The sequence below is a fragment of the Lolium rigidum genome, chromosome 7 (genome assembly GCF_022539505.1).
Source record: "Lolium rigidum isolate FL_2022 chromosome 7, APGP_CSIRO_Lrig_0.1, whole genome shotgun sequence".
Lineage (NCBI taxonomy): Eukaryota > Viridiplantae > Streptophyta > Magnoliopsida > Poales > Poaceae > Lolium > Lolium rigidum.
In genome coordinates this window covers 194,966,196-194,969,221 of record NC_061514.1, presented here as the reverse complement: position 1 = coordinate 194,969,221, position 3,026 = coordinate 194,966,196, and the positions used below count along the sequence as shown (strand labels likewise).

The 3,026-nt window shown below is 57.7% G+C and overlaps 1 pseudogene; it reads left to right on the top strand.

Moving 5' to 3' along the window:
* Positions 1-1,181: 1,181 nt before the first annotated feature.
* LOC124679392 lies at positions 1,182-2,433 on the top strand (annotated as a pseudogene).
* The last annotated feature ends 593 nt before the right edge of the window (positions 2,434-3,026 follow it).

The window sequence follows — 3,026 nt, the reverse complement described above, 5'->3', positions numbered from 1 at the left end:
GTGGCACGCCCTTGCACTTCGCATCGCCGCGTGTGACCAGAAGAGCATTGCCGGCCGTCGCTCGGAGGGGTCTCAGCCAGCCGCAGCTCTAGGCTCTTCCCGGCTCTACGGTGTTGACAAGGCCGCTGCCCGCCGGTGGGTTTTGGCAGTCAACACGATCCACCGGCAGTAGCCGCACGAATGCTCCCGCAGATGCATCGTGCGCGGGCGTACGCCGCCGACGTACTCGGCGAAGGAGTCCGGCAGCCTCTGGATGCCGCGCGGGTCGCCCTTCAGGACGTGGACGAACTCGAACAGGACGCCCGGCTCCACGTCCATCTCCGACGATGAAGACGACGGCGTGGGAGGCGACGGCGAGCGTTCGGCCGTGCCGCGGCCACGACCACGACCACGACCACGGCCGCGGCCGCGAGGTCGGCCTCCGCCTCTACCGGACATAGCGTCGAGTCTTGTTGAGAGATGGTGGCGGCTAGGGTTTGGGAGAGAGGCGCTAGGGTTTGTGTGTGAGAGGGACGATGAGAGGCGCCCCTTTTATAGGCCGGAGGGAGGCGGAGGAGCGGTGGCGCTCATTAACGCCGGCACGCGAGCTAGGCGCGACGGGACGCGTCGGCTGCGCCCTCTCGCGGGAAGCCGCACCGTCGGCTAGCGCGCCAATAACTTCCGTCGCGAGGTAGGCGACGGTTAGGTTTAAATTAATTGTGCCGCCGACGGGTCGGCCCCGCCACTCCCCGCCTCGCTTTCGTTGTGTCCGGCGTCCCTGGAGCGTCCCCTGTGGGACGGGGACGGGCTCGGGACGCCGGACACCATATAGGGGCGCGCCGGACAAAAAAGGGCTTTGGGGGACGCGGCTGGAACGCTTTTTTTGTCCGGCGCGGCCCAAATCCCTTTGGGGGACGGTTTGAGGGACGCGAGTGGAGATGCTCTAAAGTTACCGGTAGCCGTGGGGTCTTCCGCATCAAGAAATTGTCCCACCATAGTTTCTCCATGACCAGGTGTCGGAGCGCTATCAACGAGGACGAAGGGTTCGCGGAAGAATGAAGTGCGATCGAAAATTGGCCGACAGAGTCCTGTCCTACTCAGACGACCTGCTCACCACGTTGTGACATAAGTGCATTGCCCCCCAAGTGTCTATTCGTTTATACAGTATCCATATTTATTCCATTAATCTCTCTCACTAGTAACCACTCATGCACACTCGCTACTTGCAGCTTGCTACACCCTTGTCCACTTTCGTTTAGCCAGGTTTCCATTAACTTAAGCAGACGGGTGATAGTTGCATAGCCCCAAAATGTCGCCGGAGCCCCCGTTCGTGGTGGAGGACTGCCGGGGCACGCTCCAGCTGATGAGCGACGGAACTGTGCGGCGCAGCGCGGAGCTGCCGGCGGTATTCTTGGTGGACGTCCCCGACGGCGACCTTGGCGTGGAGTGGAGGGACGTCACGTACAACCAGGAGCACGACCTCAACGCGCGCCTCTACCAGCCGCGCCACTTGGGCGCGGCCAACGACGCGCGCCTCCCCGTCGTGGCCTACTTCCACGGCGGCGGCTTCTGCATCGGCTCCGGCCGCTGGCCCTGCTTCCACGCCTGGTGCCTCCGCCTCGCCTCGGAGCTCCCAGCCGTCGTGCTCTCCTTCGACTACCGCCTCGCCCCGGAGCACCGCCTTCCCGCGGCGCAGGAGGACGGCGCCACGGCCATGTCCTGGCTCCGTTCGGCCGCCGCCTCGGACCCCTGGCTCGCCGGCGTCGCCGACTTCTCCCGCGTATTCGTCGCCGGAGACTCCGCCGGCGGGAACATCGCCCACCACGTCGCGGCCAGGTTCGGCAAAACGGGCCTCAGCCCGCCCGTCCGCCTCCGCGGGAGTGTGCTCCTCATGCCAGCCATGGCCGGCGAGACCCGCACGCGCGCCGAGCTGGAGTGCCCGCCCGACGCCTTCCTGACCACCAAGATGACCGACACGTACATCCGGCTCATGCTTCCCGACGGCGCGACGAGGGATCACCCGGCGATAAATCTCACCGGGCCGGAGGCACCGGGGCTGGAGGCCGTGGCGATGGGGCCCATTCTCGTCGTCGCGGCCGAGCACGACATCTTCCGCGACCGGAACACGCACTACGCGAAGCGGATGAAAGAGTGGGGGAAGGAAGTGGAGCTCGTGGAGTTGGCCGGCGCGCAGCACGTCTTCTTCGTGGTGAACCCGTGGTCGGAGCGCGCCGACGAGCTCGTACGCTTGTCAAGAAGTTTGTGGTCGACCACATGGACACGGAGTAGCCGAGCGGAGTGATTCGGTTTGCTGTCTGATTAGTATTGTCTTATGCACTTGGTCCCATAATGATCTTTCTACTTGGATCCTGGTCAGACTTTCTCTTCCGATGTATTTTTCTTTTCACTTATGTAAAAGCTTCTTTTAATAAACGGGTGTTTTCCAAACAGTAATTTTTTTTTTGCTTTGACCGATTATGCCCATGCTTTTTTCTTGTTTCCACGTCAACAATTTTTTTAATTAATTTTATCAATTAGGTTGTTCTGTCGGCAACAAGATTGATAATAAGGTAATTAGAGATATTGTGTTTTCTTTGTCATTTGACCCATTATTATCTACTCCCTCAATTTCATAATTTCTACCTTTTTTAGTTTAAACTTAAATTAAAATCACAACAAGAACTATAAGAGGAAGAGAGTATTATATAAGCCTAGGCCAAGCAACACTAGCAATAGTTTTTTCTCCAACGAAATGAAATATTTATTACTATGATAATAGAGTAAAATTGCTTAACACGAGGCCAATACTGGGTCTTATGAGTGCCGTGCTCAAACATCCATAATACGAGGCCAAGCAACACAAGCAAGAGCTTTCTTTTCTGACGAAATGAAATATTTATTGTTATTATAATAGAGTAAATCGATTAACACAAGCCCAGGACTGGTTCTTATGCGTGCCGTACTCAAACATTCATACGCCCATCGGCTTCGGGGGAGTACTCGTACTCCAGCACATGCTCAGCTTTATTTTATTTTAGTAAACACAT